Below are 9,248 nucleotides of genomic sequence, written 5' to 3' on the forward strand. Positions count from 1 at the left end.
GGCTGATGGTCCCTGACCCATTGGGCTGCACAGTTTGTCTCCTGGGCAGCCCTGGGAGGTTTTGATTCACTATGGACCTCGGGCTGGGGCTTGAGGGTGTTTGAACTGCAGCAGGGCTCAACATCCTGCTATTTATTTAAGGAAAAATAAGGAAATAAGGAGCCTTAGCCTGTCCCCCCGATGTATTTCCCACTTTGTTCTGTGTCTCAGTGCTCACCGCAGCCTCTGGGCTCGTAACTGACTCAAGAATAATCTCCATCCTCCCATCCCTGATAAGGAATGTGGTCCCTTCCCTGAAAGCCTACAAAGAGGAGTGTTTTATTTGTGTTCTCCCTGCAGTACTTCACACTTCTTTTAGATTGTTTTAATTTAATTTTGATGTAATCTGATAAGAGCTGTAAAACTGTCAAAGGAAGCTGCCTCCTTCTGTTGCATTAAGTACACTTTGAACGAAATGGTGGCTTTGTCCCCAGTGCTGCCAAACCAAAGCATCTCTTGATTCCAGTGCAGGGATTGATGTGCACTAATCTGAACAGCTTTACACTCTTTTTCATTTAGGGAGGCAGCCACGTGTCCTTTAGCATCCCCCTCTCTGAGAAGTAACCACATCCCAGAAGGTGAGGGATTGGCCTCATGGAGCTGAGCACTTGGCCACAGGTCTCTCACCTAGCAGAGACCCCTGGCAGGCTTTCCCAGTTTTCCAGGGCAATGGATCCATGTGCTGCACATGCCTGCAGCAGGGATGGGAAGCCCCTGGCTCCCAGAAAAGCGGGAAACACCTTACAGAGCAGGAATTGTTAGTGTCCGTGGTAGGGTGTCATGGTACATGCAGCAAGTGGTGGTGGTGGGGGGGACAAATTTCCCTGGAAAGGGATTTGCAGAAACACAGAGATGTGTTAGGAAGAGGTTTTCCCTCTCTGTGCCTGGGTGACCCCTGAGATCCCTCGCCCACAAGCCAGGGCAGAGCCAAATGCATTTGCTTTTCTTTTTGTCAATGAGATACATAACACAGGCCCCGGTAGCTGTGTGAAAACATACAGAATTTACATAATGCCCAACACGAGTCCCTTTTGTTAATGACTCAAGTCCCAAATGCAGAGCACTAATAACACACCAGGAACCAAAGAGCAGTAACAGCAGTGAGTGATCTCAGCAGAGCAATTGTGAGGATCCATTTCCTGTCAGCGGCAATGCCTGGGAGCGGTAATTAGCGCGTTGAATTTAATGTTCACATTTTAATACATTTAAGTGTAATAAAATGCTTTTATTAAGTGGTACAGTTCCTCCAAACTTGTTATTACTCGTGTCTGAATGTACAAGCAGTGCACACCACGTCTGGCCTCAGATCTGCTGCCTCAGGGAAGGTGACAGAGTTCCTCCAGCAGGAACCTGGAACGCAGAACACAACGGCTGAGTACACAAAAACCTGGAGACCGCAGCAGTTACAAGCATGTCATGTTTATTACAAATGTAATGGCCTTAGCCAAAAGTGATATAATTGAAAAGCCCCTAGGCGTGTCACTGTCCATGGATTTTTAATTAATCCCGGAGAATTGAGATATAAGCACATACCACTGATATTAATGAGCCACGGCACAGGGAAAGGCCTGGTTTAGAGACCATTTTCCAGGAAGCCCCATCCTTCTCCAGCCATCTCCAAGCGCTTTTCCAGTGCCCTGTGCAGCATAGAAGGCTCCACGAGTGGAAGGGAGCAGGTGTGGCACGACTGAGGCTGTTCCAAGGCCAAGCATCCAGAGAGGACATCAGGGAGATTTCGGGTCTCAGTCACTTGTGTGGCCAGGCTGTAAACACGAGGAGTCTCCATTCAAGTGTCTGCTGCTGTCTGAAGAGGAAAGAGGAGATTGACAATGTTGAGTTTCCCCATCCCTGGAAAAATGAGAACTGAATTCAGGCTTTCTGAGATGTGAGTCCAGAGGCTGAATTTGAACCTGACCACTCACAGCCAAAGGGTTCCACCCTCAACTTCCCTGAAAGCATCTACACCTCACACTCAGGAGCGCCCTGTGCCATGGCTCCTTCAACTTGTGTTCCCCAAGCTGAACCAGTTCTGGTGTATTTCTGTTCAGGAGAGGGTATTTTGGCTCATTCAGGCCTGCAGCGACCAAACTGCAAGCGGCAGAAATGGCTCACAACACACAGCCAAGCTCAGTGCCACAAGTGCCTGTTGGAGTCCCATGGCTGGGGGGACCAGGGTCCCGCTCAGCTGCAGCCTGACCCAAGGAGACAGAACCCAGCAAAAGGCAAAGCCTGCCACAGGCACCATGAGCTTCCCTCCTCACAGATGTGGGATGGAGACCATCCCTCAGGGGCTCTCAGGATTCCCTGTGCCTGACAGTCCTGCTGCAGTGAGGAAAAGGGGACATGCACCCACACCTGTTCCCAGCACACAAGGTCCTACCTCGCCTTCAGCGTGCCATCCCCTGCACCAAGCCATGTTTTTGCCAGGATCCTCTTTCAGGAGAACAGCACCTTCACCACCAAGCTGTGTTCCCTCTTCTGTCCACTCTGAAGCTCCTGCCAGTGGGGCCACGGCTTGGCCAGGCCACTCCATCCTGCTCGATCTCAGGCTTGCCACTGCTGCTGCTGCTTTAAAGGACACAGATCTATCAGGCAAATTCATTAGTGTTTTAACAAATTATTGGATTGATCTCATGTACAGACAGACTGAAAAAGTTTAGCTTCTACAAGCCATGAAAAATCAAAGGGAGAATATAAAATAACTGTGGAAATCTTTTAACTGAATTAGACGTTTTCCTGTCAGTCCCAGAGTTCAGAGCCATCGGTTTTGAAGAGCTGCTGCCTGCATTGACAGGGATGAAGCGTTTGGACAAGGTGAAAAGCCCAGAGGATCCCAGCACCAGGCTCAAAGGGATGTGTCTGGCCCATTGTCTGGTGTGATTAATGGAGCCTTTGCACAGAGAGATAATGCAATGTTTGCTGTGCCGGGGACGCCGCTGCACAGCACAAATATCCCAACTATGAGGAATATTCAAAATGATAACAACAGCAACGAGCCCTTCTATGTATGACTGGATTCCGCCCAAAACCACCTCAAATGATATTTGTTTATTTCCTAATTGTCAGCCACTTTGATGCACTCGTGGTCAGGTTCAACAAGTGCTCCAGGCTCCAAGAGTTTGAAACAAAGGGAGGCACTTGGGCGAGCCGTGTGGTGTGTGGGGCCAGGATCCGGGCGCGGCTCTTGGGACAGACACACAGACAAACACGGGGTCCCTGGAGGATCCCTGCCCTCCTCACAGCCCAGCATTCAAACATGCCCCCCACCACATCTGGGTCTCAGCAGGAACACCTGCGGGTCACCAGGTGGAAAAATAAAAGCGAGCGGATCAGCAGGAGGAGAAAAAGCGTGGAGCTCTGAGCTCGCGCCGTAGGGAACCCCAACCTCCTGCCTGGGCACAGCTTTATTGCTGCCTCTGTTCCAGTCTCACTTCTGCCAGAGGTCTGGAGCTGAATGCCCAAACCTGGGAGTGCTTTGAGGAAGCACTGCCTGTGCAGCCAGCCCAGCTCTCACCTGGGGCAAGTCCTGCACTCTGCCTCTCCCGATCCTCCAGCGCTGTGAAATCCAAGTTTGAATGGACATGGTATTTTTCACTTCCCACCCCAAAGCACCATGCTGGTTTGCTGTGACTGATTAGGCATTTTCCCCCTGTCCTGTGCAGAGGATTGCTCTGGTGGTGAATGAAAGGATCCACACATATCAACTGTTCATTTGTTTGTAAAAAGCGGGAGAACAAGCACAGGACTATTCAATTAATTAAACTGTCTGCTCGGAGCTCAGCACCCCTGGGCCCTGCACTCCATTCAGAACACGCCAAACAGAAATAGGAACCTGAGGCTGAAGCTGACAAAAGGGCTTGAGCAGAGATGGAAAAACCCTCCAACAGCGCATTTGGACAGTGCTGAAAAACGCGTTCTAACATACCTGCGAGGCGGCATGGGGTGGGCAAAGGCTGGGGCTCACTTCCAGGCTTCAGGTTCCAAATGCTTTGCCCGTTTGCAGACACACAAACCCCACCAGCCTCTCCTGGCGGCCCGGGGGGTGACCTGTGCCCTGTTCTCATCGGGACCTGACCCGAGAGAGGCGCCTGACCCCGAGCATTCTCCTCCTGCCGCTCCCCGTGTTCAGTGTCCCCGCTAGTTCAGCGCAGCCACCTCCCGCTGTTACGGCTCCGGGACAAACCCTGGCCCCCGGCAGCACAGAGCTGCCCCAGCCGGGACACTTCTGAGCGCCCCAGCCCGGAGTTTCACTCCCTCAATACTCGCATTATTTATTTTGCAGGATGAGCGCGTTTGTTCTCTATGCCCGAAGCGCCGGGGACGCGCTGTCCGCCGGGGCGAAAGGCTGACAAAGAAAGGCGGAAAGGAGGAAATCCCCGTCCGGGATTTTCCTGGCGGAACCCCGGCCAGCCCACGGGGGCACGGGGGGCGCCCCGATGGACTTTGGGGAGCAGCTGCGGGGCCGCCGCTCGCCTTGGGCTGCCGCACCCGGAGCGTTCGGTCCCCGCTGCCGCTGCGGCCACGGAGCGAGCCCGGCCCCGGCGACCCCCGCCCAGGTAAGTGCCGCCGGTTCGCTCCCGTCTCCCCCTCACCGCCTTCCGTCCCTTTGGATTTTTTTCCCTTCAAAGCCATTGAATTGCGGCGATTTTACCATAGGGCAGCGCCGCGGAGAGCGGGGGCCGCCGCTCCATCCGCTAGCCGGGGATCCAGAGTGAAACCGCCCCTGGTCCGGCTGCGCTTCCAGCGGCTCCGGGCAAAGGGGACCGACCGCAGGCACCGGTGACCGCAAGCAGCGGCTGACCGAGCGCGGCGGGGTTGAACCGGGGCCGCGGGAGGTCGCCCCGGACCCGGCAGCCTGTGCTGGGGTGAAGCGATGCAGAAGGGTCCGCTCGGAGAGCCGCTGCCCGCCGGGGCACGGAGGGGCCCGGGTTCCCGCTCCCCGTCCCCCCGTCGGTCCCTTCTTACCTGGGCTCCGGGCTCGGCTCCGCCGCCGGTGCTGCCGCTCCCGCCGAGGCACGGACAGGCAGCAGCCACAGGGAATTTGGGGTCTTGCCGAAGCCCTGCCGCCCTTCCCGAGGGGGGTCAGCGCCGGGGATGCCTCCCCCCGGCCCCGGGATCCCCCCGGTCCTCCCCCCGTATCGATTCCAGTCCGGCGCTGGCAGCGTTTAGGCCGGGATTGGGGGATAATAGGAATATCATCTGGAGACAATTACCTTTGGAGCGCGCTCGCTTCTCCTCCCAGACACTGTTATTTGAGCAATAGGATCATTTGATTTCATATCGCACTAAATAACCCCCGGCCGCCGCAAATTGCCGCCTTCTCAACAGCCACCCCTTGGAATAAATTGCACAGCGACTCCTTGGGCTCCAGCTTCTTCTTATTTTTTTTTTTCCCCTTATTTCCCCCCTCCTTTTTCTCCTCTGCAGAACGGTATTTCGGGAGAAGCAGGGACAGAGGCCCGATGCTGGTGGATAAACTGCGTCCAGCAAAGCTCCAGCTCCCTTAATAAACTAAGCAGCCAAGCCCTACCCGCACTGCTTTTCCTCATGTTTTTCTCCCCCTCCCTCGTCAATTTTTTTTTCTTTCTTTCCTCCTTTCTTTCTTTTTTTTTTTTTTTTTCCTTTTTCTTCTCCCCCTTTCAAGCAGATTTTCCCCTGCCAGGTCCCACTGACTGCAGGGCTTGATGTGCCTTTAAGACTCTGTCAGCGCTCGCCTGATAATCTGGTCATCGCCGGCCTCATTAGATCTGTATTAATGTCAGCCACGGATTGCTAATTAGATTTGCGGGATAAATGAAATTACCCGAGTGGGCGACGTGGGAGGGGGAGTGCAGTCTCCCAGCGCTTCCCAGGATTTACGGAGGGAAAAAAAATAAAAAAAGGAAAAATAGAAGGGAAAGATAGAATTTTATTTTCCATTCTTTTCTCCTTCCTTTCCCCTCCTGAGCCCCATCCCCTCCTCAGGCTCTCCTCTGACAGCCACTAACCAGAGAATTCCCCAAACTGCTCCGTAGCTGGACCTGGGGGTTCTGCTAACGGAGCCCATCGGTGCCGCATCGGGTGCTCCGAGCCGGGGGATCCTGTGTGCCTTGGATTCACGGATCCCAGGGAGCAGCACTGCACTGCTGGGGTCTCACAGGGGTCGAGGGAGAGACTGATGGCATTATTCATCCTGTTTATTTATCCTTATTAGAAAATGGGATGAAAGAACAGGCCCCGGCGCCCGCCTTTAAGCACCGGCTGAGCAGCGCACACACAGCCCCAATTAAACACTGCCCGGACGAGGCCTTTCTCCATATTGGAAACCCAGCTCTGTTTAACGAGGACCAATTAAATCCTGCTTCATTTTACCTGCGATCTCACAACAAATTCCTTTTCTTCTTCCCTGGTAATTACTGTCAGAATCAGCCCCGCTGTCGGGGCAGGAAGCCCTCCCTGATAACCCACCTGCACCCCGGCTGGATTCCAGCAGAGCCAGGGGCCCCTTCCTGCCCCCAGCCCCACCAACACCCGGCTGGGATCAGCCCGGGCCTCCAGCCCTCTCCCACTTCAGCCCACCACGGTGCTGGCAGAGTGGGGCCCCTTCTGGGGAAGCATGTGGAGCTATTCCAGCCTGGCTCTTGCCTACATTCCCAGGCCTCCCCCGAGCACCCCACAATGTTAAAAACTGCACCCTGTCTCCCAGGGGACATCGCTGCAACCAGGACATTCAATTAAATAATCCTGGCCCTTTGCACCACAAATAAATGGCTTTTTTTCTTCCCACAAATATTTCCTTTCCCAAGTTCCCTTTCAAAAGGGAAAAAAAACCAACAACAACAAAGAAACAAAACCCCAAACTGGAGAACAACAGGAAAAAAAGGAGAGGGGGGGAAAGAAAAGAAAGAAACTGTTCTCCTTTCTTTTCCCTGTGTGCAGAGTAATTGATAGGCTCTATCAGAGGTCAGGATTTGCATAAGAATTAAGAGCAGTAAATTAATTTAATATTCCATGCACATCTCCAATTATTCCTGCAGACCTTTGTCTCCCCGGCTGGCAGAGAGAAGGTTCAGCTGCTCTTCAACCAAACAACATCTGTGCAGTTAATAATTTGATAAACAGCTCATACAAATAGTTTCTGAATTATCTGCCAAACCAAACTATTCAGTTTGGAAACACTCGGCGAGGGCTGTGCCGAAGGCTCCGGAGCCCCGGCCCGGGGATTTGGCTGCGCGGACAGATTCGCCCTGTGTATCCCTAAAATATCAGCAGCCCTCTGCAACAAAATCCCATCAAGAACAACATGTGAAATAAGTTTTTAGTAGTAATTAATAAGAGCCCACCCTGCCCAGTGTGTGCACACCACCTGGAGAGGCTCACACGGCCCCCAGCTCCGGCCTCCAGGTGGATCCATGTGAGGTCTGTGGCCCCATGAGCTGCTCTCGCTGGGTGCAGCATTTTCAGCCCTTCAGCTGCTTCCTTCCCTGCACAGCCCCCTGGAAAGGGGCTGGGTTCTCCTGGCTGTCTCCTTGGCCCAGTCTGCAAGGAAGAATGGCTGACAGTTGCCCTGCTAAATCCAAATTTCAGCCCAGGAAGGACATCCTGATTTTCTCCCAGGGAAACTCAATCTTACAAGAAAATTGAGGTGGCTCCTTTCTCCTTACCCATATGGATGCAGAGGTCCAGCTCCAGGCTGGCCAAGCACCACCAGCTGGGGCTGAGTGCTCTGGAGCTGAGTCCCCATCCCTGGAGGGGTTTAAAAGATGTCTGGGTGTGGCACCTGGGGACACCATTTAGTGCTGGCCTTGGCAGTGCTGGAGGAATGCTTGGACTCAGTGATCTTAGAGGGCTTTTCCAACCTTCACAATTCCATGATTCCATATCTGCATGGGCTGTGGTTCCTGCAGCACTCGCAAGCCTGACCTTAAGTTAGAGTGGCAAAGAGCTCCACTGGTGCTGCCACTGCTCCTCACTGCCCTCAGGCATTAAGCATCATTCCAAAATTAATAAAATGTTGATTTTTAAAATATTATGAAGTTCTCCAAGCTAAAGGAAAGGTTAATGCACTTCTCCATAGTCATACAACTTTCACGTCTGCTGTCATAAAGAGCTGATTATTTTCTCCCATTTAAAAGGAGAATTTACATCATGAACAGAAATCCAGTAACAGGGACACAAACAGAAGCACAGGGATAAGGTGCCAATTTTGGAGGGATGTCTGGCGCTTGATAAACCACTGCAGGCTTAACACAGCCAAAACAAGGCCAGACTCCCCACTGGGGCCATGGGACAGGCCAGACCTGATGCCTCTCCTGGAGGATGGAGATCCCTGCGCCCGGTGGAGATCCCACATTTGGGATTTGGAGCTCCCAGGCTCCATTCCCACTGTTACCTGGCTGCAGCGCCGGCTCCAAGCTCACCGTGGGGAATCAGCCCTCTGAATATTCAGCACCAGCAGCTCCAGGGCTGCTCAGAGCCAGGGATTTGCTGGGAAATGGAAGCTTTTTCCACTCCTTTCCAAAATTCAGATCAATGCACTGTGCTGTCTCTGGAGCCTGAGGCTCGTTTGACCTGAGTGTGTGTTTTGCCTCAGCTTTAATTAAACAAACACATTCCAGTTTTTATTTTGGAAGCTAATTGTGCTGTTTTAAGGAATTCAAATCCCCCTTTTTCCAGCCCCCAATTCCCAACGCTTCATGTTGTAAGGAGGGAATTGAACCCTCAGCTGTTTTCTGTCACCCAGCACGGGCATCCCTCCCTCCTGTCACATTCCTGTGGTTTGGCAGCCCAGGGCCTGGAACGGTAGGTTTTGGGATTGGGGAGATGCAATGCTGGCTCTGGAGAGCAGGATGCTGGAGATGTGGTGTTTTTGGGGCTGTGGGTTCCCCCTTGAAGCCCTTTAGCCCTTCTGGCCCCTGGATTTAACCCCAGCAGGGGGCTTTCAGCACTGACACTTGCCAAGGGCCGCTGGGCAACTTGATTAATGTTTGCAGAGCTCTGGGCAGAGAGTGCCATGCGTGCGAACATTTTATCATATTCCAGCTGAGGCCACAGCCCCCCTGGACATCCTGGCACTGCCACATCAGCCACATCCATGGCTGCACAGAGCTTCCTTTGGCATCTCAGCCACCCTACCACCACCAAAGGCTGAGGAGGAAAAATCAAAACCCCAGCCTGTGGAGATTTCTGGAGCTCGGAAGCCACAATCCCAACACCGCTTTTTGGCACAG

General features: G+C 53.1%; 1 long non-coding RNA gene across 3 annotated transcripts; it reads right to left on the reverse strand.

Annotated features, from left to right (window-relative positions):
* Nucleotides 1-830: 830 nt before the first annotated feature.
* Nucleotides 831-5,836, reverse strand: LOC131081996 (uncharacterized). 3 transcript variants are annotated; one of them, XR_009114303.1, is made up of 4 exons: nucleotides 5,253-5,836; nucleotides 2,420-2,607; nucleotides 1,573-1,843; nucleotides 832-1,389 (listed from the first exon to the last, which is right to left on the reverse strand). It is a non-coding gene; the product is annotated as an uncharacterized LOC131081996 (long non-coding RNA). The 3 variants fall into 3 exon arrangements; XR_009114304.1 differs by having other exon boundaries at nucleotides 2,420-2,604; nucleotides 5,247-5,836; XR_009114302.1 differs by lacking the exon at nucleotides 5,253-5,836 and having other exon boundaries at nucleotides 831-1,389; nucleotides 2,420-2,735.
* Nucleotides 5,837-9,248: the final 3,412 nt, after the last annotated feature.

The sequence above is a fragment of the Melospiza georgiana genome, chromosome 3 (assembly GCF_028018845.1).
Source record: "Melospiza georgiana isolate bMelGeo1 chromosome 3, bMelGeo1.pri, whole genome shotgun sequence".
In the NCBI taxonomy this organism is placed as follows: domain Eukaryota; kingdom Metazoa; phylum Chordata; class Aves; order Passeriformes; family Passerellidae; genus Melospiza; species Melospiza georgiana.